The sequence below is a fragment of the Carassius gibelio genome, chromosome B20, assembly GCF_023724105.1.
Source record: "Carassius gibelio isolate Cgi1373 ecotype wild population from Czech Republic chromosome B20, carGib1.2-hapl.c, whole genome shotgun sequence".
Classification (NCBI taxonomy): Eukaryota; Metazoa; Chordata; class Actinopteri; order Cypriniformes; family Cyprinidae; genus Carassius; species Carassius gibelio.
In genome coordinates, this window is record NC_068415.1 from 1,935,074 (window position 1) to 1,946,168 (window position 11,095).

Consider the following 11,095-nt stretch of genomic DNA (forward strand, 5'->3'; position numbering starts at 1 on the left):
GGTCCTGACCCGCCACACTCCCGCATTCAAACACCAGCCTCGCGCTGCTTGATTGAAGCATGGAGCGATGGGCTCTGACTGCAGGAAACCCAGAGAGGAAATGATCATGTACTGCGTCGTCTCGAGTGCCACTTCGGGTTATTTATTTGGACAGGCGAACGATTCGGGCGGAATTCCCCGGCGATCCGTTCACTTAGCGGCAGACGAGGCGGTTGGAGGTGAATCCCGTCACACACACACACATAAACATCACTCCCCTCGTGTCTGGAATCCCTCTTTATCTGTGTTTTAGCAGGAGGGGCGTCGGAGCCTCACACACCCTCTAATAACACCCTGTTTGTAACAATCAGACTCTCGTGAAGATGCTGATGGATCACTAGCTTTGAAAACACACACCTGCTTTCCTCCAGGTCCTGGAGCGAGTGATGTGAACAAATCCATAACAATAAGAGTTACATGAAAATGTTGTTATGATTTGGAACGGAGCCACTCATTAAATTAGATTTTGATATTAAAGACCCTTAGTCACATACAAATTCATAAAACTTTAAATTTCTTTATTACTTAATTTTTATCCTCATGCATTTGAGACTTTACCTTTCGCATTAATATTTTGTGCATAGGATTTGAAACACACATGAATATGAAAAAAAAAAAAAACAGAAATAATAAAACTATTTTCAAAACAGAAAATACGAAAATAAAAACTGATTTAAAATATATTATTATAATACTGGAAATCAGTGTTATTTTAGTATCACTCAGATATTGTAACAGTTTTAATGTTTACACATTTTTATTTACATTTTATAAAGTAAACGTGTGTGGTTTGTAATTAGTTTTTTTGTTTTGTTTATTTATGTTTTACAGTGTACGTCTATTTAGTTTTATTTATTAAAGTACATCAAGTTAAACTAAATAAATGAGAAATTAATTGAATTTGATTTAAGTTTACATTTATTTACTTTAAAACAACAAAAATGGTGTTTTATGGCTATTTTTAGCTTTATTGTTAGTAGCCTTATTAAAAATGCTGAGGAAACTGGGGTCTCACCCAATTTATGTATCAATATGCATCAACAAGATTATTTCATAAACTTTGTCGGCTCATTTATCACTGATGCATGAACTAAGCTAAGTGCATGTACAAACTGAGAAGCCCAAGACATGACAGCGACCTCAGACCCACAATGACTTACTGGTAACTGACCGCTGGATTGTGTAACTGACCCTGTGTCTACTTTAGTCTGGTCTGAGTTTGTGAAACGCCGATGTTAATGTAGCAAAGCCCGGAGCCTTGTGTGAAACAGCTGCCCACACAACTGCACTGTAATTCAAAGGGGAAGTCAGCAAACGGGTTGTTCTTTATTAAAGGAATCAAAGAGGATGTGAACGATACTGAGAACGACAACTAACCACTGATCATATTCAAACACGCTAATTTTCCCTGATTCCAAGAATGCTTACGCTATCTAGTCTTGATAACGAAACTAAACTTGTTATTGTCTTCCCTTTTCCCTTTCTCATATACTTAAATAAAACATTAATCACATTTTAGTCATTGTAATGGAGACATATTAGGTGTGACGTTACGTGATTAGACTTCTCTCAAAATAAATGTATTAGTCCAATATTTGTGCTTTTTTTGTGGTTATATATTAAAAGAGATCTTATATAATTATTTTATTTCCTTTCCTTGAAATATTTTTCATGAATAAACTCTTCCAATTTGAAAGATTCTGAATCTTTAAAAGATTTTAAAGTTGTAAACGACTCTTCTGGTGTATGATAACCTTATAGGCTTTAGTTTATCTCAAAATTGCATCGTAAACCTCTATGCTTGTCAATGTTAAATATATTATGAGTTATATTTTGTCTATTTTTGTTCCACCGTCGAAAACTGCTCCAAACAAAACCACAACAGAATTAAGCGTAGCGTTGTAGTGGTGTTTCTGAATCAAGATGTGTTTCTGAACGAATCAGTTCAGTGAACCTAAACTGATTAACTCTTAAAGACACTCATTACTGAATTAAATAGTGCCTTTGAATGAACAGGTTGAGTGAATGAATCAATTGTCTCGCTCGTAATTTTGTTTACTGAATAATTAATTGATTTAGAGAATTAAGTGATTTTGAATGAATTGGTTGAGTGACTGATTCAAATGCTTTTGAACTAAAAAGTTGAGTGAATGATTCAAATGACTCACTCTTAATTTTGTTTACTGAGTTAAGTGATTAAAATAATGAAGTGATATTGAATTCATTAATTTAGCGACTGTTTTTAAAGACTCATTCGTAATTTTGGTTACTGAATCAATTAATGCTTTTGAATGAATCGCTTGAGCGAATGATTCAAATTAGTAACTCACAAAGACGGCCATTTGTTTCTTAATTTCTGAATGAATCAGTGAACGGGTTGCTGTAATGATTCAAATGATTCACTCTTTAAGCTTAGAGTCATTTATCACCACGCACGTGACCTGAATAAGATATTTCACATAAAGCATTTTTACATGAGAAAGTTGTTGAATTTATAAAAACGACCCGTTCAAAAGTTTACACCCCCTTAATTCTTAATACTGTGTTGTTACCTGAATGATCCACAGCTGCGTTTTTTGTTGTTGTTGTTGTTTACTGATAGTTTGTTCATGAGTCCCTTGCTAAACTGCTAATTACACAATGACATGCATTTTGTATGATCCCTCTTATTTTGGTAAAATAACATTAAACATTTAATAAAATACCATTTTGCAGATTCTACAAGGGGTATGTAAACTTTTGACGTCAACTATATGTATATGTGTGTGTATCTCTGTGTGTGTGTGTGTGTGTGAGTGTGAGTGAGTGTGTGTGTGTGTGTATATATATATATATATTTTTTTTTTTTTTGCATTTTTTGTTGTTGCATTTTTAGTTCTAAAAACAAAGTATGAATAGCAAATGTTACATTAAATCTGCAATTTTTAAGTCTGATTTAGTCCAAATGTGGAAATATTTATTTTAGTGTCCCGACTCACACAAAAGTGACAATTTCAGATTAAGTGTGATGTTTGCTTTTCACGCTGTCATACCAAAAAAAACAACGAAACAAAATAAAAAATTATTCAGGTACAGTGTGAACAAAGCCTATGAATAAGATTTATACCATTTTATACTCTTATTCATCTGATTTTTAAGCTCATTTTCTCTACATCGTTGCACAGTCAGATAAATTACCATCACAAACTCCCAAAGCATCACCTACAGGAATCGAGCCAGACAAACGTCTGTGAAAAACATTCAGGCATCTGCAAAATCTGGCTATGACTGCTTTTACATAAACAGAAATTTTTCAAATGAAGATAACATTAAATACTGAGCAGAAAAGGTAGTTTACATTCTTAGCCGTGTCGTCTTGATAACAGGCCAAGAGAAATATGAGACATTTAAAATGTGTGCATTAACATAATTTACTAGGCTCCTACTAAACTCAAGTGTTCTTCGCAGTTGTCCTTTTTTTTCTCTCTGGGGCCTGAGACAAATGACAGGCCCTGCCTCAAGAACGGATGGGAGTAAGAAATCACCTACAGTCGCTAATCGCTTAAAACAACACTGTATTTACCGAGTAATAAGCACCCAGCGTTCCAGGCCGTTCCCTCCCTCTGATTGGGATTTGGGACCGCCGACGAAAAAGCCCACTTGATTTACATCGGGTTATTTGGGAATGCTTTCATTCAGGATCGGGAGGAGGAGACGAAACAAAGAGAGGAGCGATTTCATAACTCTTTGTATATGTCTGGAAGTCTTCCACACATTTTAACCAATTTACGTCCAAGTGGAATGACCCCGGAATTAATGAGGTTCTCGCCTTGAGATCCAGGGCTGCCGAGGTCGAGTAAATCATCGCGTATGGCTCTGATCGGCCTTTTCTGTTCGCATTCTGTGATAACAGACTGTTGCTGGTCTTGAGAAATCCCACCTCATCGACACGTTCTGTCTATCCGTGGGGATATATTTCACTCTGAGCGCGCCAGGCACTGTAAACGGGGCTTTTAGGGGAGTTTTAGGCTAGTGATGGACGAGCGAAGGCTCAGCGTGGAGGTCAAAGGTCGCTGTCTTTGCTGCCTGGCTTGTTGATGTTATACGCATTTCTCTCTCCAGGGGCTTCCCAGTTTCCATTGCCTTTCCTGAGTGTATTAAAGTTTTATTCGTGTGATTTAGTAGCTCGTGTTCCTTTTGAATTAACATTTTGGAGCAGTAATTGCTAAATCATCCAAGGCACATTTATCCTGTGTAAAATTATGACATCATTCATGGACGTTAATGCCTAAAAGAATATCACCACTGGAAATAAATCCATGGCAAAAAAAGCACAGTTGCTTCATCTACAACCTATTTGCATTACACTATATAGTCTGATGATAGTGTTTTACAATCAAGAGGAAAAGAATGACTGCATTTCTCACCGGGGGCTTTCAGGCTAATATGTGCCGCTAGCTGCTATTAGCGCACGATTTACATGTCCTGGGTTCGCCTCGAACGGATTACCAACTGCACTGCTGTAGGTTAACGCAGAAACATGCAAGAAAGCGTCATTTAAACATGTCACAAATTGATAATTTTATATATTTCAGTCAATCAGAGGTGCCAACATTTACAAACTGCATATGTCAATTTACAAATGTCAATATAAAGATGTATATATTCATGGGCAAATATATATATATGACTTTACAAAATGACATTGACTTCAAAATAAGGTCTCATTTGTTTACTTAAGTTAAAATATTAATGTATTTATAATATAATTTTTTTTTATTATGCTATCTATCTAACTATTTATATATATGTACTACACACACTATGTGTATACTGTGTGTATGCACCGACCATTTTACCACAAAGCACTGATATGCATGATATATGCATCCTTTTATACAGATGCATATACAAGCACATACTGTATTTTATAATATATGCATACATTTTTTGAACATTAGAATTGATTTCTTATCAAAGCACCATACTTTTGACATCTCTCTACCATCTGATCGCTCATTTCCTCATAATTCACCAAAAACCAAGGCACATCACTGCTTTAACGAAGCCATTAAACAAACTGCGTTACTCAAGTAAAATTTGGTACGCCGTGCCGTTTTGTTTTAGCATTACTCTCAGAGTACCGGTTAAGCTGATTTATGGATTAGCCCTCCTGACAGTTGTCTGTATAAATCTGGTCTGTCTGCAATTACAGCCATTACATACTTCAGCCACTTTAAAATAAACTACGCCGTGATGTCAGCCGGGGCTTCTGAGATTAAGCAGCGCCGCCACGTTTCCAAGGGAACACCTTGATGGCTATAATTACTGTCATGCTCCGAGAGTGATGAGAGACACCAGAGCTCCAAATAAAACGTAAAGCGCTTTCGATATAATAGATGGGTATCTCTTTGTTTAGAAATTCCACAAGCCATCTGCTGCACATTTGGGACCCTTTCTTAAGTCGTTCGGTGGTTTATTGAAATAGCGTTGCATGTGTTTTAGTGTTGCCTTGGCTTTCGCTTTAACTGATGCCAGTTAAATACGGCCTGACTAATCCGAAGGTTTTGTTTATGGAAGCTGTAGGACTGTGTTGGCATGTCCACTGTCAGCACCCTGCTTCTTCTTTAATGCTTCCACTGCCTAATTTGGAATGGACATAAGGCACCGCAAGACTGTGGGCCCTTGAAAACATGACGGCGAGACCCTAGGGACCAGAAGCCCTTCGGGTGCAATCGGTTGCCAATTCATTATCATCAAAGGCGACCGACTGCTTGAACAAAACGCCACCTAAATTAACACTGAAACATCTTTCTATGGCGGAAAAAAGGTTTACCTGACGCTTCCTCGGACGGGTTTGGAAAAAGTCCATTTATGTGATAGTTTTGGCACGTGAAAACAGAGAAATCTGTGCGAGCGTTTAAGTCTGAGGTGGTATGATAGATCAGTCATTTTGCGGCCCAAACCACTATTTGATGTTGCCTTTCATAAGAGTTTCTATTTAGGGATATTCTGCCCACATTGGGTGCATCCACTTTTGCCTGTGGAAATATTATTTAGCCATTCTTGGAAACATTATGTGGTACTCAAGCTCTTCTCCTTTAGAGTCAACATGAAGCAGCCTCAGTAAGCCACTTAACATTTGTTTTTTTAATTGAAATGGGATCTCTCAACTTGATTTAACGCACCAGGATCATAAAAAGTCTCAGGCGGTTGGAGACGTCACCTGAAAAACAAATTACAAAGACCGGAAGTTATTGCATTTTAATGAAAATGCATTGATTTAATAATAAACATGAACAACAAAGACCAAAAGAAACTTAACCCTGAAAACCTTTTTGGTCATTTTTGACCAATTTCCTGTTTTCTTTTCTTTTTTTTTTGGTCACACTTTGGTTTAGGGACCAATTCTCATTCTTAATCATCTATTTGAGCCTCAATAAACTCCTAATCTGCTGTTTATAAATAGCTAGTAAGGTATATTTTCAGTTACAGCTTGCAACTGTAAACAAAAGCTAACAGCGCTAGCCCCGCCTCCAGAGTCTTCTGATTGGTCCCCTTAAGAGATTAACATGTTCTTTATAATTGCTAATAAACATCCATTATGCAAGTAATATACATGCTAATAAACAACTAGATAATAATCAGAATTGGTTCTTAAACTGAAGTGTTGCTGTTTTTTAATATAAAAAGGTTTCCTCAATCTGACTAGTTCAAAACTTTATATTCAAATATGCCAAAAAATGTTAAATAAAAAAATGGACCACAGGTCTAATGAACAAAAAAAAAAAAAAAAAGTTTAGCAGGGTTAATGGGATAGTTCACCCCAAAATGTTTGTTCCAAATTAAAAAGTTTGTTCCAAAAGTTGTTTCAAACATTCTTTTGTTGATCAAAAAAGTTGACAGCTGATGCACCCCATTGACCTCAAGTCAATTGTTTGGTTACAAACATTCTTCAAAATATCTTCTTTCGTGTTCGACACAGCAGTGTCACATTTGGAACAACTTGAGGATGAGCGAATAATGACAGAATTTTCATTTTTGGATGAATAATCACTTTAAGTAGTCCTAAAAAACTAATTTTGCAAAAAGCTTAGGAGGGTTAAGAATTCAATAAGTTGTTGACTTTAAGTGTTTTAGTATCTTAAGACATTACACACATCATCAAACCAAGCTGCCAAACATAACACTGAAAACACTGTTTGCAACAGCAGATGAATCCGTGCCAAACAGTCCAGGCCCAAAAACAAAAAAAAATTATTACTCACATAATCTAGGATTTTCCATTCCTCCGAGCAGCGTGAGTCCTTCTTGAGCTCAAACCGGTTGGTCAGGGAGAAAACACAGCCATGAATTTTCGGAGAAAAGCCATCGGTGGAGGATCATCCCTCTTTCAGCACGGGCGGAGACTCACAGATCCCCTATCGATCTCTTTTATTTCAGAACGCGTGCCAGCGAGTGAAGCACTCATTCAGAGATTTAGAGCGGACTAGAAACAGCACCACTGCTGAGACAAAAAAGCCATTCAAAACCACAGGTATGATTTATGAATGGGGACCAGAGACCAGCACAAAATTAATTGTAGGAAATGCATTGGCTAGGCCAGAGATACGTCCAAGATATACTTTCTCTGGCTCCTGGACCTATGGAAAGCCTGGGTGGCCCTTATGACCGCTTCCTTTGGTTTTCCATGGTAATGTCATTGCTTGGGTCTGCGTGACAACCTCATCGCCGCACGCGAGAGATCGAGATCGGTGTTGTTTGTGCTCTCGCAAACTCCAACAACAACTTGCGTGTCAGCGGCTAACAGTTTCCATTGCGATATTTACTCTGGTCTCAAAGCTTAGGCTTCGTTCCACATCACTTTCACATTGTGGAAAACCACAGTGAACATTACGGTCAGCTCGAAACACTTAATCGTTCCTCGTGACCGGGGAAGCATATTGGTCAGCGGTCTTTGTTTTGGATCGACCGGCTGTTGAGTGATGCTCATTCGCTGTGACATTTAGCTGAGGTGTGATTGCAGCCCAGGACACACCCGGAAATATTATAGAAATGAGTCGTGAATCATTACTATCGCTGCTGCTTAAGTCATCACTGGATTATGTCTGCTGACGAAAGGTATTGCAGAGAAAGACCATCCGCTTTTATATTCAATACAAAACATTTAAATGGGTCCCAAGCCAGATCTTTTGACAGTGATAAAACTGTATTTTTTATTATGCAGTACTGATTGACCCCATGTTATATATTACTTAAATAAAAAAAAATACATATATATTTAAAAAAAAAAATGCATGCTCAAAAGCAAGTAAATATTGCTGTTTAAATGTAATTTAGAAATTGTCAACAGAAATAATGTAAGGGAAATATTCATAGAATACAGTAATATAAATATACACCTAACAAAATCATAAGAGACAGTAAAGATTTTTTAAATTATTTTTCTATTCATCAAATCAAATAGTTTCCACAAAAATATTCAAAAATCAGCATCGATAATATGAATATTTTTTTTACAAATGCATTCAAATAGAAAAGAGTTATTTTAAATGCTAATATTATTTTGTTTTAACGTATTTTTAATCAAATAAAAACAGCATTGTTGAGCATAAGAGACTTCTTCTAAAATATTTTGTTATTTTTTATTAAATAATTATATCATTTTATATTCTATGCACTAAAATATCAATATGAGTAATACAAAAATTGACTTAAGGAATCATATTGACTAAAATAAAATAAAAAACTGAAATCATCACAACATTGACCATGTTGGTTAGTTGAATATAGCCAGCAAAATCAGTTAAGTAGTTCACCTAAAAATGTTTATTCTGTCATTTACACACACTAAAGTTTAAAAAAACAAAAACAAAAAAACAAAAACAGAAGAAAGTTGGAATCTAAACAGTTGCTGGCAGCCATTTTTCCATAGTATGGAAAATAAAAAAATATGGAAGCCAATGGGTACCGTCAGCTCTTAGGTTACCAATATTTTTTGGAATATCATCTTATTGAGAGTGAGTAAACAATGACAATTTAAATTTTTGGGTGAAGTATCTCTTTAAAATATTCAATCTCAGCTAATCGGCTTGCATCTATACTCATCATGCAGTAACAGACCAGCATCTAAACCTCGATTAAGCTATTTTTAACAAAGAAATGGAGTATGAAACTCAATGTTTATCCCTTCTAGATGCATCTACATCCCTCAGTTCCTGTTTCTGACGAGAACACCCTGCTGATGTCACGACGGGCCTTCTGTTACCATTCGGCCAATGCTGGCACCGTTTTGAGAGCCTCATGTTTTGTGAAATAACAGAGGATGTAAGGCCCATTACTCTATATTAGTAATATTGTAAAGAGGTAAGTGGAAGCCAGTGGAACATTTTGTAAATCTCGAGTCACCCCAAACCACCGCGTGGACGATAAATGCGCTGGGCTCTCCAACAGGATATCCCCTTAGACTCGCTCACCACAGCCATGATGAGAATAACAGAGAGGGCATTATTTTTCCTCAACAGTTCGGGAAGGTGATAAAGGGCTCTCAAATCCTCTCACAGGGTGTAGTGGTACACACACATTAATTCACATCGACAGACCTCTGCTTCCTTACATGAGGATTTTCCCTCATTTCCCTCCACTTTAAGCAATTTGCAGCCATCTACCGTAGCGTTAATATAGTTTTCTACTTAACACTCTTGTGTGACCTGGACCTTTAGACAAATAAAGCCACAAGTCCAAAACCATTTGGCTTATTTGAGCTACAATGCCAATTGACTCACTGCCATGTTAACAAACATTAGCTTCATAAAAGATACTGTATCATATTTGTGACCTTGGACCACAAAACCAGTCTTAAGTGTCAATTTTTCTAGAACTGAGATGTATGCATGATCTGAAAGCTGAATAAATCATCTCTCCATTGATGCATGGTTTGTTAGGATCATACAATATTTGTCTGAGATGCAACTATTTAAAAATCTGGAATCTGAGGGAGCAAAAAAATCTAAATATTGAGAAAATCATCTTTAAAGTTGTTCAGATGAAGTTCTTAGCAATGCATATTACTAATCAAACATTAAGTTTTGATATATTTACGGTAGGAGATTTATCAAATATCTTCACAGAACATGATCTTTACTTAATATCTTAATGATTTTTGGCATAAAAGAAAAATGTATAATTTTTAACCCGCAGCATTAAAATTTGTTCATCTCTCAATCATCATCGTATTGCATTGAATTACACATTTTCTATTCATATTACCAAGACACATATGATTGGAGATATAGCATGATGAGCATGATAGCTCTTCCTCTATATTTTCAATTTACAAAACAATATGAGCCATAAAAGACTGACATGCAAAAACATTTTTATTAAGATTTTGTCTTAAGGCTCAATAAACTATTCTTTATTTATTATTCGATTTTTCAGGCTATTATTTCACATATTACAGGGTTAAGTTTATCCCTTGTTGATATTGCAATCATAATGACTGTTTTCAGACAGGTTTCCTAAACTCTTCCCTCGTCTTTAATTGGTAAGAAAAACAGATCCTGCCTCAAACTCGCACTTTTTTGGTACGGCGGATGTTTTAAAAATGTAACAGTATTACATTTCTGCAGAAAATGGATTAAAAGTGACTAAAATCTACCTTATTTTTTACAAGCAAAATTACTATTTTTAACTTTCTCCGGTGTCATTCGGTTGCATTTTATTTATATTTCAGCCAAACAAAAAAAAAAAAAATTATGCTGATTGATATTGCAAAATATGAAAAAGTATTTATCATTTAACAAAACTACGCTTCAACATTAAACAGTGTCTTATTTTGTAAGATGAACACGTCTCCTATTCTAAAAGAGAAGATCTCATTCCTGTGGCTTTTTATCTTCGTTTTTCCCTGTAATCCTCATATTCAAGATTCATTATGGCAGGAAGTTGTTCCTCTTCTTAAGTATAGTCGGTTGAAAATATTTGTTTTCTTTATTGCTCTGATCTCATTTTACTGGCACTAGTAGCACAAATGCACTTTTTCTACATTTCAAGTCTGAGGTAAAAACACTCATAA